We start from the raw sequence: 19,815 nt of genomic DNA, 5'->3' as shown, positions 1-19,815 counted from the left end.
GCAAATAAGAACGCAATCTAAAAAAGAAAAGTGGGGAAATGTTTATAGTGCCCCCTATTTGCTAGAAAATGTTCACCTCCCACTGCCAAAAGTCTTTTTGCGCTTTTTATAATCCTGAACGAAATCAGTGATCCGCAGGTTGTTCGTGGCAAACAAACACACACAAAAAAGATGGTTACGAAATGGCTGTGGCCATTGCTGGCTTGACTGGGCTGTGTAGCTGCATGGTGTGTGATTTTATAACGCCAGAGCACAACTTTTCACTCTCGAAGAGCACCGATCTCGCAGGGCGAAGTTGGCGGTATTGAAAAAGAAAACAAACAAAAATATTATTGGGATACATAAATGAACCGTTTCTCATTTAGAATTTTACAATTTGGCCGATAAAAGACGCTATGAAGCCAAGGCTGACTTTGGCGTCATTCTACTTCAAAAAAAAAAAAAAAAAAAAAGAGTCTATCGATCGAATAAGTCTATCGATGCGACCAAATCGCATTACTCTGTGCCCTATGATGGATTACATGCTTCTGTCCATCCCTGTATTGACGAAAATAGGGCTGGGAGGCTTCGAAATTCTATCAAGCGTGTCAGTAACAAAAATGTATGTTCATGCTTGAACGTTTTTGAATTGTGGTCTTATTTCTTTCCCTGATAGCTTTCTTTCTCTTCAGCTAGATGATAGCATGTACACAGAGATGCAGTGTGTAACGCTTGCTCGTTGTGTAAGCATTAACAGGGGAAAAGGTGGACTAGTTAGCATACACTTACAAAAGAAGGTGTATCCTAAGGTGTATAAAAAGGCGTTAGGCAAGGAGATACAATATCTCCAGTACTATTCACAGCTTGCTTAGAGGAAGTATTCAGAGACTTAGAATGGGAGCAGTTAGGGATAAGGGTAGATGGAGAATACCTCAGTAACCTGCGATTTGCTGATGACATTGCCTTGCTAGGCAACTCGGGGGATGAACTGCAAATAATGATTGATGACCTAGACAGGAAAAGTAGAAAGGTAGGCTTAAAAATCAATATGCACAAGACTAAGGTAATGTTCAACAGCCTCGGGAAAGAACAGCAGTTTACATTAGGTAGCGAAGTACTGGAAGTAGTAGGCGAATATGTCTACTTAGGACAGGTAGTAAACGCAGATCCGGACCACGGAAAGGAAATAACAAGAAGAATAAGATTGGGATGGAGCGAATTTGGCAAGCACTCGCAGATTATGACTAGCAGCTTACCGGTATCGCTCAAGAGGAAAGTATACAACAGTTGCATCTTACCTGTACTCACCTCTGGGGCTGAAACGTGGAGGCTAATCAAGAGGGTTCTACTTAAGTTGAGGACAACCCATGATAGGGGTAACATTAAGACATAGGAAGCGTGCAGATTGGGTCAGAGAAATAACTCAAGTTACCGACATTCTAGCGGAAATTAAGAAGAAGAAATGGGCATGGGCAGGACATGTAGTGCGAAGAGAGGATAACCGATGGTCGCTTAGGGTAACAACTCTTAGGGTAACTCTTTCCTTCCAAAGGAAGGAAAGAGTAGCAGGGGCGGCAGAAAGTTAGGTGGGCGGATGAGGTTAAGTTCGCAGGGATCAGGTGGATGCAGCTAGCACAGAACCGGGTTCATTGGAGAAATATTGGAGAGGCCTTGGCCCTGCAGTGGGTATAGTCAGGTTGATGATGATGATGATGATGATGATGATGATGATGATGATGATGATGATGATGATGCAAAAGAAGGAGCGTTATTTTTAGAGTCTTGGGAACAAACGCGAGTTACTAACATTTTAGTCGAAATCGAGAAGAAATGAATATGGGCAAGACCAGGGCTTAAAGTCAGGGGGGTCTCGGGGGGTCTGACACCCCCCACCACTATTTAAGAGGGGTCTGAGATCCCTCTGCTCTAGAATGTATAAGGACTGCATGAATACGAAGCAGGCTGCCATCTTTTATTCTTGTCAATAGTTGTCGGAAAATTCCTCCTCTGTTGTTCCGGCGATCTCTCAGTTTTGATAAGAGGTCATTAACATATTTTCTAAAACCCGAGAAGAAGAAAATAATTTCTGCCTTTTGTATAAAACGATGTTCAAAGGAGGCACCAGTCGTTTTCTCTCTCCCTCTTTAGTTTCCTTTCCACGTGTGTTTGAATCATTACAGACGCTCCTTTGATGGAGTTAGACTTCAAGCACTGGGCAAGACCACAGGTAATGCGAAGGGAGGATAACCGATGGTCGCTATGGGTACACACTGGATTTCAAGAGGAGGCAAGCGTAGTAAGGGGCGGTAGTAAGTCAGGTGGGCGGATGAGATTGGGAAGTTTACTGGAATAAGGGGCTTGCAGCTGGCACAGAACAGGCATGAATATTGCAGTGGGTGTATTCTGGCTTATGATGGAGATGAAAACTAATAACAGCCCATTTTCTTTCCTAATAAACCACACCATAAACATGTCTCTATATTTTCCCTGGGTCAAGAGTCTGTTGGACTGAAATATGAGAGGTTATCGATTTTGTACGGAGTTTATATTAAACAAGTTTCGTATCATGGCATAAATTGTTTCGACAAGATATATATATATATATATATATATATATATATATATATATATATATATATATATATATATATATATATATATATATATATATATATATATATAACAAAGGACATTCCACGTCCGCCACTATGGTTGGTGGCGCTGGTGAACACTCTCAAGGTTCGTATACATACAACATAAATACCCAAGCAAGTAGCAGGGGGGACAGCGGCCGATGTAGCTCAGTTGGAAGAGCACCGGACGCGATATTCGGAGGTCGTGGGTTCGGTTCCCACCATCGGCACGTTGTTTTTTCTTCTACTTTGTTTAATTATCTTTCCCCTAAACAGATTACATTACTAATTTCTGTGATTATCCAAGTAAACATTAAAAAAAAATACATAAAGTACCATCTCCAACGCTTTCCTTGTTCTCGCCGACTGTTGGCTTCTTTCCTTCATGTACTATAACGAGCACCCTCATTTCCCCTTAATTGATCTGCTTGTAGCTTACGGGGGTCTCGGTTCTGGCAGTCTTGAAGCCATAGGTAGCGTAAGAGAGTTCTAGCACAGCTTTCGCCCTCGCTCTTGATCACGTTCTACGTGGCGCTGGCGGTAACAAAGGACATTCCACGTCCGCCGCTATGGTTGAGGGTGGCGCTGGTGAACACTCTCAAGGTTCGTATAGAGACAACATAAATACCCAAGCAAGTAGTAGGGGGGACAGCGGCTGATGTAGCTCAGTTGGAAGAGCACCGGACGTGATATTCGGAGGTCGTGGGTTCGGTTCCCACCATCGGCACGTTGTTTTTTCTTCTACTTTGTTTAATTATCTTTCCCCTAAACAGATTACATTACTAATTTCTGTGATTATCCAAGTAAACATTAAAAAAAAACATAAAGTACCATCCCCAACGCTTTCCGTGGCCTCTCCGACTGTTGGCTTCTTTCCTTCATAATATATATATATATATATATATATATATATATATATATATATATATATATATATATATATATATATATATATATATATATATATATATATAAGACGTATCTAAGCCTGACACTCGACAGAAGTGTTTAATGGCTTAGAAAGACTCGAGAAAAACCTCGACTCCATACTCAGACTACAGTACTACGCGATCATTGCAGTTTTCAGCCACTGGTATGATTTTGTCTGGTGACGGTGTTGTGTCAAGTTTTCTTGTTCATAAAACGAACTGCTTCCTTATAAATCAGCCCATTTCAGAATGGCGACAAAGGCGTTTGTGCGCCATGAAACCAAACACAGCTTTATGAGACATTCTTTAATTGAGAAGCCAACAGTGAAGTATTGCAAGATACCGTTAGGCACAACGGTCTACACTTACGGTGCGTAAAAAAAATTTGCTTTTATTGTTTCTTCTACGCTCGTAGTGACGTATGTTTATTGAAAATAGTTTTGAAAAAACTGCAACATTGTAAGACACTCTCGTTACTTTTCCTCGGCTCCTTCACTAACGTGCAGTTTCAGGTGTCTTCGCAAAATGAGAGAGATGTCGCACTTTTATTTCCCACCTCATACCACCGAACGATGTCTGAGAACGCCGAACGCAGACTGTCACGGCAATGCGAAATTATCAACCTGTAAATGAATTATTGACCACAGGCCCGCATGGGAGTCGACAGCGTACAGACACATGGCGAGCAACGACACCAAGCACAAGTAAGGTGGACCGTATACGTATAAGCATTGATCAAAAGTGTTCGGCCTACTGAGTTCGAGCCGTGTAGCGAGGTGCTTATGACGGCCGTTCAGTTCCTTAGTTCTTGATCGCACTCTTGCCCAGCGACACTGCTCGACATCAGACCCCTTAGAGCGGACACAAAGACTGCACTTCGGACCCATCCACTCTCGCGTCTTTCACCTCCCTCTCCTCACTGCGCCCTTCAGGCGCCCACCCAGAACGACAGTTACCACGCGCGGTTCGTTTCCTCATAAGTACCTCCCGGCACCCGACAAGAAAGCGCCGCCTGCCACGTTCAAATGCGCTGCATCTGGACGCTCAGAGACAAGCGTACGACAGCTGAGTGACAGGCGCTCCAAGTGGGAAAAATGCGAGCGAAATTATTGCCCGTTGAGTGTGCCCAACGAGACGTGCATGCGGTCGGTCTTCAGGAGCTTGAGTACTCATGTCATCGGGGTGGACACAAAGAAAGAACTGGGGAAGATGGGAGGGCAGCTGCAGAGGAGAGAGACGTGACGTCCGCGTTGCTGCCCGTTGCTTGTGTACACATGCATTTACCCACACACGAGTTCGCGTTCCAACGCTACCGATGAAAAGCTTCCGGGACTAAAATCATTCTTTTACCGCTTACAATACGCCTACGGGCAATGGCTATAGTTGCTTAAATCACGCATTAGCAGTGGCCACGTAACAATTAAGAAACAATAGAAGGAAGGAACGAACATGCTCCTGCATATGTCCTGAGATTGAAACTTATCGTGGCAGCCTGGGCATGCACGCGGCACATACACCCGCTCACGCACGTGCAACCTGCGCAAGTTTTGATTCTTGGCCTTTTCTCCTTTGTGGTCGTCCCTGACCGCCTCTGTTTATTTCAGTGTGTGCTGAGGATGCTGGCTAGATGGAAGGTGTATGCAATGCATACATGGCACGTTAATTAGTGCAGTTCGCTCGATGAACAAATTTTGCGCAACGACACAATATGCGCGGAGCGCGCTGCATGTCCTTTTTACTTGCCGGTGGTTTTTGTTGAAGCATAATAACTAAACTCCCCAACTGCATCGTTGATGAGGATTTTGTCGTTCTTGTTGACAGATAGGTTCCTCGGCGCTAGTGACCGTAGTAGTCAGAGGTCTGCGGTGTGTACTTGAAATCGAGAATAACGATGGGAGTCGGGTGGGAAGCACCGACGCGCAGGGAAGCCCGCCACACAGGTACGGCCCCTATCGTTCAGACATGTGCAGGCGCTATAGAAGCCTCCCCTTTCCTTTGCTGCTATACTTCTCCTCGCTATCCTCTCACTATCCTTTTTCTATTCCGCCGGCCGCAGCTCTGGTGCTTAAGATATTATAGATAATATGTAATATATTATAGCAATCCTTTTCCTTCCTTTGATGACCACTACCACCCCCACCAATATATTAGAAGTGCTACGAAACCGCGCCGCCATCTTCATCCACTGAGCTAATTCTTGTCCTGTGTCACCAAACTAAATTGCAATGTTCATCTCCCAGATTTAACTAGACCGGTTCATGTTGCTAGACTATGTATGCATCCAAATTCTGTTATGTTCAGCACGAGTCTGTCATCATCCCTGCCGCCGGACTTCCCGACGCACGAACCATGGAAAGACCACCTGTCTTCCTCTTTACCGCACATCTACACACACGTATTCGCTTTTTTTGTACGCACTGTGAAAGACTGGAATGGCTTGCTCTATGAAGTCGGGCTTCATATTGACTCATAGCTATTCATATCATGAATAGAAGCAATCATACGCCCTCTAACCCATTCAATTATGTAATGCCCTTTCAACGTGTCCTTTGAGGTGGCTAGCAATAAATAAAGGATATACATACGTGTCATTGCTCACTGAGCAGAAAATATTGGCGCAAGGCGGCTAACAATCGGATTCTGTCGAGCCCGCCAGTCTCGGGAGAAGCGGTTAGCGAAGCGATCTTCCTATACGCCAGCGCAGCTCTTCATCGCGGGTGTGTATGCATTCTAAATTTGGGCAGTAAATGGGCGCATTACGGCTGACCTGGGGATAGGCTATGATAGGCTATTAGTAGAGTATTTAGGAAAAAAGTAAACTGGGGAGAGACAAAATATCGATGGCAAAGCTAGCCTTAGCTTGATGCGGAGGGGGGGGGGGGGACACTAAGCGCCCCTTCAAGAGCTGTCAATGGCTATGCCCCCGCTTCGTGGTGCCAAGCTAACCTTCGTCACTACCTCATCCCACTCTGTCAAAGTGAGCTATGAGAGCGGGACGAACTTTGCTTTCAGTCGTCCTCTATTGCTCAATGGCTTATTACTTCCACTCCTCCGCTCACCGCACAGCAGACACCGATGTCTTGCGGAGCAGTGTGCTTGCTGCGCAAGCAGTCGAGTCTGCATCAAATGCCGTACTGCAAATGCATGGTGTTTTTCTCATAGGCGCTGCATTTGGCTTCTATATTGCTGTTCACTAAACACGGCTTCATGCTCGTTGACTTCCTTTTTTAATGCGATAGCGTTAAAGGCCCGTCCTCCAGAAAATCCGCCGTCGATGTTGTGAGAAAAAAATCACTGGCATGCCTCTGACAGGTGCTGGTTGGCGGATGACGTGGCCGCTCACTGATTGGTCGCTTGGTTGTGTGACGTCATGAGGTCTCATAATATGGTAGGGCTGCCAACTCGACCAACTGCTTTGAGGTGGGAGGGTGAGATGAATCGAATCTTCCGGAATCCCGAGTCAGACACGGTAGTCTTAGGCCATGCAGGCAGCTTCGTACGGCTTAGTTAACGTGGGGATTTATAGCTACGTCAAATGGGTTTTCTCATAACGTGGTAGCTTAGGAGAATGTGCAACTGAGTAAATGTGAGATAACTGAGGCGCGCTTTGCAAGGAATCCTGCGGAGCTCATAGCAAGACTGGGCGTCACTGTCGTTAGTAACTCAATGTAGCCGAGAGCAAACTAACAAAGTATTTCAAGTGTAAGTGGTTGTTACCTAAGGTGACAACACTTTTTGTAGCGCAGTCGATATCACGCGTAACTACGATAGCATAGCTAATCCAGTTATAGGTTTAATGAGGTTGGTACACAAGCGGCTATTAAATAGGGCAAGCTATAGTATGAATTAACACCAGCTAAGCGGTGAGGGCCGCTAAAAATTCAGCTGATGGAACCTGTACTGGTTTTAACACGATGTTTTGGTGAAGGGGGCCATTAAAGGCCCCCTTCACCAGAAAATCCGGCGTTGTCGGTGTCGTCGTCGTCGACGTTGTGAGAGAACAATAACGGGAACGGCGCAGTCAGGCGGTAGCTAGGAGCTGATATGTCCGCGAGAGTAGCCAACTCGGGCCTCTCCTTTTATATGAGAATGTGATATCAGAATCGGCCTGCCAAGACAACACTTATAGGCCACTAAGGGACGTTCATGCGGCTAGGTTAAAGCGGGGCTTTATATGTGGGCTGGTAACCTACACTATCGCTTCATACCCTTGCGAGCTTAAGTGTCCCCTATAATTTTTTAGACCTTTCCTACGGGCGAGGTGGAAATGCCTCCTCTCTGAACAGTTCGATTCTGCTGCCGCTTCTACCGTGTTAGGGCCAGGTGCATGCAGCAGTCGAGTGAACACTAGGGCGACGCTTCGGTAGTTCTTATTGGAAATGTTTATAGCTGTGGAGAAGCAAACAAAAACTTTTTTTGAACCCGAAATTTCTCTCGTATTAAGTTTGTAGCGCAGGCGAGCATGCAGCTCTGAACTCCAGGCTATACACATTTGCCCTACGGCGTTAGCTATGTTGCCATCGCGATGCCTGCCATTTGCTCACCTGGTTTCAATTTCTCCGCACGCCCCTGCAGAGATCTGGTTGCAACTTTGGTTGCCGCGACTGTCGCTTGAGGCGGTATACGCCAGAGGGCTGATTGAACAGAACCTGAACTTCGAGCGCATGCTTCGTTGATAGACGCATAAAATAAGAGGAAAAAGAAAGCTGGCGAAATCTGCGGCTTATTTCGTGATTTTTTCTTACTATATTTACTGCTGTAAATTTGCTGCACACTACTCGGTATCACTCTGCGTACCACTCTGTCCCGCGTAGTAGTATGCATTAGTGCGGTCAAGCTCCATCCGTGTTGCAAACACTGCGTTTTGTTAACGCGTGGTGGATGGCCTCTGTAAGATCTCCCGGCGCACTACTAAACTTTTCTCACTTTTCTGGACAGTTCATTCGTGGTTATGCTACGTGTGCAGGAAAAAGTACAGTAAGTGCTCAAATGTACGACTATACTAAGGCAGTATCGTAATTACAGTGTGAAATAATGCCTGTTGTACAGCAGCGCTGATATTATAGCATGGTCGCAGTTCATCTTTTAAGCCGTGAAAGATGTGCTCTGAAGACAAAAATGAAAAAAAGATAAGATGGAAACGGGTGTCCCGCTTTGGATTCAGTGCATATGAAGGCTGTGCCGATCGTTTGCTTGCCACGGAGGTAACATATATCAGAGATCTGTTTCTATTCGTGAGATCCATATTTAAGCCCCAGATATCGTCAAAGTAAACCAGATGCGCATATGTAACATATGGGCCTGAGATAGCCAGAAAAACTTTCCGCCTAGCAAAGCGTTTTGCCCTGATTAGACTCGTGATTGCAAGTACAATGAACAGCATCGAATGCGACACTGCCTGACGCTGCCTTGCACACAGCGGGTTTCGTGGCAGCAGAAGCCGCGCATGAATCGCTTTCTTTCTGAAGTAGCACCCTGCTCTTTCACGGTCGCAGCCCGTCAGCCCCATAAGTCACGTGCGAAATGCAGGAGTTCGGTCGTTGACAAGCAGCAACAGGATCGTCGGCCAAACTCGTGACAGTCGCTGCGACGCTGCCCACGAACGGCCGCGCATCTGTGCAGAGGAAGGACACCTTTAGCCTCGATCCGTCAACGCTGCCGGCAAGCATGTGCGTCGCGCAGTCTCCACACTCGGACGCGTGTGAAGCCAACGCCGCACGCGCACAGTGTGCAAGCAGTGGAGATGATGCGGGCTTCAAATGTTTCATTGTAAGCACAGCTGTCCTGGCGTTTAATTTGCGTCGCAGCTTTTTGAGCAGTTCATCTTCATTCTTCACTCAAAAGGTGTAACTAGAATAGCAGCTTGGGCATGTTGGTTATGCATCTTGAGGTAACAGCGCGGAACGTGGGCGGGAGCACAAGATTGGAAGATGACACAACGAGCGCTCGTTGTGTCGTCTTCTAATCTTGTGCTCCCGTCCACGTTCCGCGCGGTTACCTCAAGGTTCAAAAGGTGTACCATATAAGCGTCAACTGCGATATAAGCAATGCGCCCGTATACGCATACATAGCCGAATCCTATCCGTGGCTTGCACGCTGCGCGGAATGCAGCTCACTTCTCGCTACACGGGCTTGTGCTTGCGTGAGGGGCAAGTATACTTGCGAGAGGTTGTGCCCCGCGCGAAAACGCGATGCTCGAGCTCGATCGTGCACATGTATAGCTCAAATGAACATAAGGGCGCTCCTATACGCTTTCTGTACAGTGGAACCATTTCAAACCAGACTGAGATTTACCCGCGCTTTTAGGGCGCGGAAAATACCTCTTTCGAAAGGATCACAAGCCCTCTATCGATAGCGCGGGCTGGATGGAACTTTCGCGATCCATTATGCGACCTGATCTCGGGGAATAATATCCCGCATTGGGCGATGCTCTAGCCATTGCGCACTATGGCCCGCATGCCTGATGCCATGAAGGCTATTGCTACGTGTGTTACCGCCTACACGTGTTACTGCCTCCCACCGCAGGGAAGCAGATAAGCGCCGCAACGACATTGCTAGAGAACGATGCGGCACTTATAATTCCTTTTGCTGCGAAAAATATAGCGTTTACATGCTTCGGCTCTTTTTCACTGCAGTTTTTTTTTTTTTTTTCGGAATAGATCATGAGCAAGCGCAGTGAATCAGCGGATTGATTTTGATTATTTATTATTTTTTTACAAAGCAAGAAGCAAATTGCCGTTACATATTCGAACATCCGATGACTTGGATCTTTCCTCCTCGTGGATTTGGCGTCATGTGGGCCCGTACTTGCATGCGGGCTCTAAGATACGCCGTCGTGGAGGGATCCGAATCAATTTCCACAACCTAGGGTTATTCAACTTCTCCATCGAAAGGCGACCTCTGCGAACGGAATTCGATTCCGCGACCATCGGTCCAGCCGCCGAAAGCTGCAATCTCTCAGCACACTAATTACAACCGCATATGTGATGAAAAAGAGGACTCAGTCGAACAAGAAGCTTGCGAGGTGGCGAGAAAACGGCATATCCTCTACTACTGCTTCGTTACGGGATCTTCATCTTCTCGTCCCCTGAGCAGTGCTGAGCTGAGAAGCGCTCGCTCAGCCGCCATCAAATGCTATTACTACTGTCATTTCACAAATACCTAAAACTACTGTATGGTTTAGGCATGCATTAAGTATAGCATGCGCTGCGGTTCCTAGCACCAAAAAAAAAAAAAAAGGAAACTTAAGTCAGACGTTCCTTGATAAAACTGCTAAGGCCAGTCCTATAGCTATATGCATCCGTCATACGGCTGTCCTTCGGAAAAGCGACGCAGTCATCAAGAGCGTACAGACGTAGCTCTTTGTTTGAAAGATGGAACGCTCAACGTGTTTGCGCTTCAGACAGGCGCCTCTTGCTATTTCGCAAAACTCCCATTCCTCCTCTCTATTTTCACCACCTTCTGCTTGATGCGCGACAAGTGGAAAGCTTTCCGTCTAACAAGTACTCGCTGCAAACATCTAATCACCTTGCGAATGGAGGCGCTACTCTTTGGGTAAGCGCATTAAATGATTGAAAAGTATGTGAAGTGTTTATCAATATTGCGTAGTGGAATGATGACAGGTAGCGCCAAGCTTTCTCGTGAGCTTTTGGCTTGCATCCAGATAGTTCTTTGTCCATAGTCTCGCGCGTGCGGTTGCCTCTTCACAATGGCATCTTGAGTGCGCGAAAGTGGATTCGTATATTCTTTATTCTTTTTTTTTTTCTTGCAGTCGTGATTAAAACGGAGTTTGACAATAAAGCTGGGTTTTTCTCGGCTGGTGAATCACTACTTGCTAGGAGACTACCGACGTGATTAGCTTCTTTGCCCTTGGCATTATATCAGTCATTGCACCACTGAAATATTAGGATCGCTAACTTAGGAGGTATACGGAATGTGTGGGCGAAAACTGGAGCTTGTTTTTTCATTTATTAGATAGCGCTGCGTTTTGTAAGCCGAGATCATCGTGCTCACTCTCTTATGTCCAGATCGAAATGACTTCCATCTCTCAGCTCTAGAGGACCACCGATACGCATGCGACTGCCTTAACCCTCAGGCAAGCATCAATGGCGGAATGACCTGGCATAGAATAGCCATCTGCGCGCTTGAATTGAATGCGGATGTGTTTGTTGAATCAGCATCGGGGCTCTCGAGAAAAGTAGTCGAATATAGGCTAGTCATTGTTGAATGGAGAACGAGTTCGGTGGGCTCTGATGCGGCGGGGGAGGGTTATTATTTTTTTTTTTCAGCTAGAATTGAAATATACATGAACATGAAATTCGCGTTAAATTCGAAGGGGATGCCAGAAATTTACGTCATTTTGCGACTAAAATCAGCGGAAACATTAAAGGGACACTTCACCACTGTTTGCAAAAATCGGGCTTTCAGCAGAAACTCACAGTTTTTCATGCTGCAAACTCGAATATCAGATTGAAATCAGACAGAGAAAAGCAGAAGTGGCCTTTTTCCGGCAGAAATACGCAGCCTACGCGACGGGGCTCACCTTGGGTTGCGCCGCCGCCTGTGATTGGCCAAGGCGTCGCGTGACGTCATTTCGAGGACCGGGGAAGCTGCCGATGCGGGCTCCGCCGTTGCGTTGCGTGCCGATCGCAGCTCTCTGCGGCTTTGTGAAAGCCATTATGGCACGCCATTTCCACTCGAATGACCATCAGGCTTTTCACCACATGTATCCGTACCAGAACAAGGAGGTTAAACCTCCTTGTACCAGACGCGCCCACAAACGATGCAGCACTTCCGCGATGAGGAGCGCAGCCTTTGCATGAAATCTTCCTGTGGTATAGAATACATTGTGAAACGTAGTGCGTGTCATTATTAGCAGAATCTACATGGCCTTCAGCGAAACCTCGGCGCGCATATTCCTGGGAAGGAAGGGCGACAATCAATGCACTAGCCGACTACTCCCGTCTCAGGCCTCCCGGCCGCCAGAAAAGTCATTGTTGTGAAAAAAAAAAAGAAAAAAAAAAAGGGCCCGAGGCGTGGCGCACCATATCCTGCTTTGAGTGCCATGCTTCGTAGTACACAGCTGCCACCAGACAAATCAACAGTAAAAGAAGCGCTGTTGCCGAGCTCTGCGATGCACGCGAGGCATTGACGGAGCTATTGTGCTGGAGACAAAGTCAAACACGCGCAGAATACTGCTTGAGTCATGGGACAATTAGACGACGTAGAGAACCTCTACCTTTTATCGTACGTTCACAATATAAGATAGGGAATTGACGGCTGACATATGTGGAAAGCCAATCTGCAGCTCCACCGCCCCCATATACCTTCACGAGGAAACCACGTTTTTAAATGTTAATTACAAGAGCCCCTGTCGGTTTCTTTTCTAATTTCATTTGCATCCTCAAACAATACAGAACTATGTAAAATGACGAAGACGCAACAGGTGCAAAATCACGAGGCCATATATAAACTTCGATTATTGCTTGCTTGGACCCATCGAAGGAAATCTAGCTCACTCAATGCGCTCTATTTGAATGCGCCCATACTCAGCTAAGCGATACACGCCTTATCTTCTAATAACGCTCTAATAGGTGCCCCACGAACATATCAGGCACGTGCCGTGCTGGAACGGATCTCGCAAAGCCGTCACAACCTAGCTGCGACACAGAAGTGGGCTCTCCTTAATCATCTGCTTGTTCGTAAAGGATCATCAGCGCGTGCGGCTGATGAGTAATCCAATGTTTAGCAAAGAAGCCACTGCGCATACCTTTGCGCAAAAAAAAAAAAAAAAGAAGAATTCGAGACACGCAATTACGCACGAGCCGACGCTGTGTGCCCATCCCACAGCGAGATTGCACTCTGTTAACAGATCGCAGTCAACGCTAAACGTGACGGTTCACATGCGAATGAGACCAGAAAGTAATGGAACTACAGTCAGAAGTACAAGCCTTATCTCCATTTTCTTCATTCAATAATCGCGGTTCGAGGGAATGGTGACTGGAACGACCCTATTGTGCGAGGAAATGGAAGGAACCGCATCATGGTTCAGTCATGCCTTTTTGACAAAGCCCTACAGAAATCGCCTTAAGACGAAACTGCACGTAGTCAAAGTCACGAAAATGCTTCGAGTAGAATGTTTCCTTTAGTCGGCTTGAATTAATCGCTCTTCTCAGCAGCCTTCCATTGCGCCGCGAACGTTTGACATTGCAAGAAACGATGGAAGACGACTTCATCGCGATCACAGCTGCTCGTGCATCCGAACACATGCAGAGCAGTGTTGTATCGGGCACGCAGTGTTAATAATAATAATAATAATAATAATAATAATAATAATAATAATAATAATAATAATAATAATAATAATAATAATAATAATAATAATAATAATAATAATAATAACTGGTTCACCGAAAGGGAAAGACGTCACACTGTCACACGCTGTGGACACCTGAACCGCGCCGTAAGGGAAGGAAGGAAGGGAAAGTGGAAATAGAGAAGGGGAGTCGTTTCGCCTCCATCGAACCGCAGCCGCCGCGGTCGGCATCGAACTCGGGAACTACGGCACAGTAGTCGGGCGTCTTACCACTGCATCACCGCGGCGGGGCGCACACAAATTGACGTCCTTTGTACGCCCAAAACGCACGCAAGGCGAGAAGCAGAGCATGCCGAAAGCTCCCTCGAGTGGCTCTGAATGCCTCCGGATCCTCAAAGTGGCGTCACAACGGACGGAGAAGCGAAGTTTCTCTCCCTGCTTCCCTCTTCTGTAGCGGTCGCGAGGGGCGCGGGATATTTGAGTTGCGCGTTTTCAATCAGTGATTGTGCAGCTGTTTTATGCATAATCGAAAAAATAATTTCACAGCCATGACGAACAAATGATCTACTTCAAAAATATAGAGTATTAGCACATTTGAAAACCGTCGCAGTGAACTCGATCTGGCAAATAAAAAACAAAATGGAAACGAGAAGGACATGAGTCGTTTGGTTCTTTCATTTCTGTTGCACGCTTTTGTAGCCGCTTCCTTTAGTTGAACAGCGTTTATACCAGCTGGATCAGTCGACACTTATTTTATCGTCACTTTTTTGGCCCATTTCAAGAGAAATTTTATTTCGCCCAAATGTTTAATGAAAACGGCTGAGTGCCGTCATTACTTCGCTTCTTGCTCATGTTCTGCTTTGTAAGTTGGCTCAGCAGTACGAGATCCGCATCAAAGCTGGGTTGTTGTAACGGAGCTCGCCAGAAAATTTAACACGACAGATTTAAACACAGTATCCCCCCCCCCCCTTTTTTTTTTTTTTTACGCTTTCGAGAGCCGAGGGTGTCTTTTAGCTGCGGGAAATTCATTGTCTGTGACTCCACTTCCTCCAGCCGCTTTAACTCTCTGTTGACACCTGTAAACTCTGCAGATAACAGTGCTAAACGACGTCATGACACTCCTGGGAACGCTGCATTGTAAGTAATAGACCGATCCCACCGAACAGCTTCACGATGCCGCCGCTGCCGCGGTGCATGTTGGTAAATGTAGTCATTCGGCCGCTTCGTGCACCCGCCTGGAGGGCCTGTGTGCCGCGTTTCCGAACAGTTTTTAAAAGCTCGTGTGTATGCCCGACTGCATCGGGAAAATTCACCTGTTACGTTCCTGGATGCCATAACAATAGCACGAGGGAAAAGCAACTCCGGTTTTATGTGTAGCTTTTCAGCTCGTTCGGCCGAAAAGCCGCTGACGCCGTCATCGTTGTAATAATTGTAGTAGTCGGCAACTCGTGTAGAAAATATTCGGGGGCTCCGAAAAAGTATCTATCCTGCTGATATTTGATTGTAGTGATTGATGACACATTCGAGTGTGATAGGCGATTACAAGCTATGAAATCATTATAATTATTTGATTAATTGGTGAACTTGGGATAGAAAATTTGTAAAGATGGGTTCAAAGGTGTCAAAAAGCTCAGAATGAAAAGCCAATGCTTGCTGGTGCTATTTAAAATATTCAGAAAATGTAATTGATGAATTAGTTAATTGAACGAAAATAGACACGCAAATTACAAAAAGGGCTTCGTAGGTTTAAAAGTGTTCAGAATAAAAAAGCTAATGCTTGATGACGCTAATTAAAAAATTTGGAGTGTGTAATTGATCAATTATTTAACTTTATTATCGTGATGGTACGCCAAGACCTAAAATATTTTTCCACGCAATGTGCTCCACGGGACACTTTGCAACAACTTACCCAGGTCTCTCCGGCTCAAACTCAGGTAAACGTTCATAAATCCTCGGAGTCAGCGGTATCTCTGAAACCTCACTGTTTTCGCGCGAACACAAATAACACACATCACCTAGCCTACTAAAAGTCAATTGATAACACTGTTATCAAATATTGGCTTTGTGCAAAATCCAGATGACAATTAAGACACGAAGGACTGGCGCCGCAATTCAAAATTGCCGCCAACCTCCGTTGCATCCCTATGGCGTCCGTCGCTAAGTTAAAATAACGTAACGCATTGCAAAGCACACGCGAGCTAAAACAAAATCTCCAAAAGATCGTTTTCCATCAAAGTATTCATACATGGGTCAAATATGAGATATAGCTTCGTGATCACCCGGTAACAACTGTAACAAATTAAGGAATCACTTTAGCTTCGCCGCTACAGATATGACACCATAGCGGATATTTTCGCATTCTTTTGTTTTGTTATATTTATTTTGTTTTTGTTAGCTTGTTTTCTTTTTATACATTAATACTTCGCATCAGCAAACATTGGTTTTCCGTTCTGAGCGGTTAGATACGATTGAAAGCATTTTTCATTTTATTAAATTATTTCAAATAATAAATTCATAACACACATTTTGAAAATTTTTCGCTACCATCTTGACGTATCGAATTTTCATTCAGAAAATTTTGAGACCTTTGAACCCTCTTTTCACTGTTTTCATTTTTCAATTAGTTTAATTCAGTAATTGATCAATTAAACCCACTATATTCCATCAATGAGGATATCAAGCATTGGCGTTTACTTCTGAGCATTCTGACACCTTTAAGCCCCGTATTCATTTTAATTTTTTCGATTATTTCAGATATTTGATTCATCAATTACACAATCTAAACTTTCGTAATTAGTATCATCAAGCATTGACTTTTCAATCCGAGCAATTTGACATCTTTGAAGCCCCGGGTGTGAATTTTTTTATTTTTCCAACTATTTTAAATAATTATTCAATTACGCTCTCTAAATTTCCTTTATTAATAATAAAGCATTGGCTTTTCATTTTCAACATTTTAATACCTTCTAATCCCTTTCTCCTATTCTCACTTTTTAAATTTCTCGAAGTAAATAATTCATTAAGATAATATAGAGCTTGCAATTGCACGCTCTATATTATCTTAATTGCAATAATCAAGCATTGCCTTTTCATTCTGAGGGTATCAGCCTCCCTTATCTCTCAGTAGCAAGATAACTGCTATAAGGAGTTATAATTTGCACACTTTCGAACATAGTTTAAAGAACAGTCTTTACCTAAAATCGGTCGAGTAGAAGCTGCGCATAGAAAAATAAGCGGTGTAAAGTTTTTCCGTCAGTCAGTCAGAATTCTGAGCATTTGACGCCTCTGAACACCCTTTCTCCAATTTTTAATTTTTTCAGTTATGCTTGAAGTAAAAAATAAAAGGGACGTGAGCAGCTTTAACATTGGATCCCTTGAGCTGGTGGAGATTGAAGCGACGATTGCTTTACGGCTTTTAACTATTGGAAAATGACGAAAATCGAAAACGCTGCAAGGGCAGTGAAGTGTAGGCAGGGAAGTTTATCGTAGGCATCTGTATCTACGTAGTGTCAACTCAGGAAAATAAGGTCGACGCATGATCAGTCAACGCATAGGTAGAATAAACGCCGAGCGTTTCATGCTTTAGCCGTCGTCGCAGCTTCTCGCCAAACGCCGAGGTCGAAACACCTTATCGCCCGAAATTTTTTATTGTGGTCATTTTTTATTATATATCCAAATAGAACTAAAATATCTTTGCCAGCCCCGGTATCTGCCATCTGATATCTGAAGCACCTCAACAGGGGCGGCGGAAATAAAGGGATAGTGAGAAAGCGGCAGAGGATATTACAGATGTAAGCGACAGGAAGAGAGGACAGGGTAGATAAAAATAAACATATACACTATGACATTATATAGAGTGGTATGCTTAAGGCCCGCCCGCAAATGCCTTAGGTCACTGAGCACTAAGTGCAAAGTGTAAATCAGCGGGAACCATTTTCTCTCCGGCTCTCCCCTCTTCCGTTCGTGTTTCCGCCCTATCGTTCTCCTCCCCTTCCGCGCTTCTAGGAAGAAAAAGGGGTATTACTAATTGCTTTCAGTTCCCGAGCTGTTTCCGGAGGGATGACAAGCGCGTCCGCACGAAGGGGCAAATTTTTTCCCGCGTTGGCAATTACGCAACAGCGTCACCCGCTGCGCGTGCTGTTACGCGAGAGTTGTCGAGGGACGTCTGCGGCGCAAATGTAGCGCCATCCCGACCGTGCTTGTTGTCTTCGCGCAGTTGCATTTGTTCCCCGCACGTTGCCTGCTGTGTTCCGCGCAAGCAAACGATGCGCCGATGACACCCGCCCACTTCGCGGTATCGCCCCTTCTGCCTTCACTTTTCATTCTTCCATACGGCCATCGATCTGTTCCTGATCTGGTTATTTTTCTCTCGGCGTCAGAAGTGCTCTTCCGTCGCGCTGCCTGTCTGTCGGTCGCCGTTTCCAGCCAAAGCGACGTGAGCGCTTCGCGCGATAGTGGCTCGGGGATTACCCCTTTGGCCGTGTGCGAGTACCGCCGCAGCTTTTTGCGTCGTGCCTGCATCCTCGTCGCCCTTCCACTTAGTGGTTGCGGTGGCGGCGACGGCGCGCCTGTCAAGGCACACCGCCGTTTCTCTTGTTCGGTTTGGTCTTACGCTGCGATGCGACGCCGCTGCCGTCGGTGCGCCAAACACTTCCGCCCGCCGGCGTTCACCTCAATACCCGGCCTCAACCGATGCGTGGGTGAAGAGCGAGCGACAAGCGCCCGCCCCTCAAACGTCCAGTGAATAGGCCTCGCTCACCCTGTGCCAGACTACTGTGAAGTGCAGGGGGCGTGCGTGTACTCTCGCTGATTGTTGACCTTACCGTGGCGCTTTACGGGAAGGGCTGTGCTTCGTACGTATTAGCCATCTTTCACGAAACGCTCGACGAAGGGCCCACTTATATCTCCCGCGTACCGTATGAACTCGATCTTGAGCAACACTGTTAAGCATGAGATGCTTTTGCACACAATTATTCATTTATTCATTTCATTTATTTATTTTTCAGAGGAGTTACAAAGCAACTCTGAGCAGTTACAAAGCAATCTCACTTATCGGTCAACCACCTCGAACGCGCCTTCACACTATATACGTGGCGAAGCAGAAATGAGACGCCCTGGAGCGCGGTATGCCTTTCTTTTAATTAAATTCATGCTAACGTCAACTCTTGACAGCGAGATCGATTGCGACATTTTTCTTTTTTACGCTACTTTGGTGGAGTGCCGCCATTACACGACAGTGACATTAAGCTCATTTTTTTTTTTTTATGGGAAACTAGTTACGTTATATTTTACAAGAGTTACCTTACATTTAGCGCCAAGTTGGAGGTACCTTTAACCTTTTCAGGACCGATTGAAGAGCAGCTTATTCTGATAATTGTTAGAAAATGTGCATTGCAAACCAAATTTCTGCACTTAGTATAGATTATAGCATAATGCGGCGGAATAAATGCGCTGAAAAAAATTAGTTCCTTATCAAAATTGCTGACACTTTCAAACGTTTTAATGCCTTGAATACTGCAAGTAAAATAACCGCCATAAAGGGCACAGAATATATGCAAAAATGGGAAAACTGTCTTTTTTTTTTTTTTTTTCGGTTGTAGTGATTTGGGACGCCTATCTGCAGGCTTCTTTCTTTGGTGTTAAAACCCTTGGGGGATCGTGGAAGAAAAGGCAATTCTTATGGATCACCAACCTGCAGCTAAATAAATGAGATTTCACGAAAAAGTTAAATGCTTGAACGTTACAAATAAAACGAAAAATATAAAATGTAAAATTTTCTAAAAGCAAATATTAGAAGTTGGAAGTGCTTGAATGTGGAAGTCAGAAACCATAATAAAACAATTACTAAAATATATCGCACATTGCCTCTTTTCTAGCTTAGACGAAAAAAAAAAAAAGGAGCTTTTTCTACAGCTATTTTGTACTTTCTCACACAAGGATTCACCACTCAATTCTTCGC

At 45.2% G+C, this 19,815-nt stretch overlaps 1 protein-coding gene and 1 non-coding gene across 2 annotated transcripts in view; both read left to right on the top strand.

The window, feature by feature from the left end:
• Nucleotides 1–19,815, top strand: part of LOC146203519 (nose resistant to fluoxetine protein 6-like) — a 99,295-nt gene that overhangs the window by 5,507 nt on the left and 73,973 nt on the right. The window lies entirely within an intron of this gene.
• On the top strand, nt 3,267–3,339 carry TRNAS-UGA (transfer RNA serine (anticodon UGA)). The gene has a single exon. It is a non-coding gene; the product is annotated as a tRNA-Ser (tRNA).

This window comes from Amblyomma maculatum, chromosome 1 (genome assembly GCF_055883805.1).
Source record: "Amblyomma maculatum isolate TAMU_Amacu chromosome 1, ASM5588380v1, whole genome shotgun sequence".
Classification (NCBI taxonomy): domain Eukaryota; kingdom Metazoa; phylum Arthropoda; class Arachnida; order Ixodida; family Ixodidae; genus Amblyomma; species Amblyomma maculatum.
This window is presented reverse-complemented; position numbering and strand designations above follow the sequence as displayed.